At 47.7% G+C, this 639-nt stretch overlaps 1 protein-coding gene and 1 long non-coding RNA gene across 12 annotated transcripts in view; one reads left to right on the plus strand and one right to left on the minus strand.

Annotated features, from left to right (window-relative positions):
• Positions 1 to 639, plus strand: part of LOC111647379 (protein NLRC3-like) — a 99,936-nt gene that overhangs the window by 39,956 nt on the left and 59,341 nt on the right. The gene's annotated exons all lie outside the window — the stretch shown is intronic.
• LOC147817213 (uncharacterized) overlaps positions 1 to 639 on the minus strand; it is a 64,454-nt gene that overhangs the window by 20,080 nt on the left and 43,735 nt on the right. The gene's annotated exons all lie outside the window — the stretch shown is intronic.

The raw sequence follows: 639 nt of genomic DNA on the forward strand, positions 1-639 counted from the left end.
TCCTCAAACGGTTCCTGAGCCGTCGCTGCAGTGTGGCAGGAGCATCATCCTGCTGAAAGAGGCCACTGCCATTAGGGAATACTGTTTCCATGAAGGACTGTCCTTGGTCTACAACAGTGTTTAGGTAGAGCTACGTGTCAAAGAAACATCCACATGAACGACAGGACCCGAGGTTTCCCAGCAGAACATCGTCCAAAGCATCACGCCGCTTCCCCCGGCTTGCCTTCTTCCCATAATGCATCCTGGTGCCATTTCTTCCCCATTTCTTCCCCATTTCTTCAATATAATTGTTAAGAGATACAATTAGATGTACTCAGTTGTTGTGTGTGAATGTATTGTCGTTGTACAATTGTGGTGTTGCGTGTTCACCACGGTGTGGCGCTGTGCACGGATGCCATTGGTTTTTGTTTCGGGACACACCCCGATTTGTTGTTCAGTCTGTCTGTGCGTGCACATGTTCGGTCATGAAGGTTAAACCAAGTTAAGTCTGAAATAAATATGCCAGGAGGGCTAAAGATATATCGTCTGAGTTTTCTTCCTGAAGCTCAACAGGTTATGGGCCCAGCAGCAACTCCGGGAAGAGTTTTTCTGATGTTTTATTGCCGATAGAAAGTCGCGACGGACAGCGTGCTAACGGCT

Source organism: Seriola lalandi, unplaced genomic scaffold, assembly GCF_002814215.2.
Source record: "Seriola lalandi dorsalis isolate HSWRI2012SDOR001 ecotype SW California unplaced genomic scaffold, Sedor1 jcf7180002054987, whole genome shotgun sequence".
Classification (NCBI taxonomy): domain Eukaryota; kingdom Metazoa; phylum Chordata; class Actinopteri; order Carangiformes; family Carangidae; genus Seriola; species Seriola lalandi.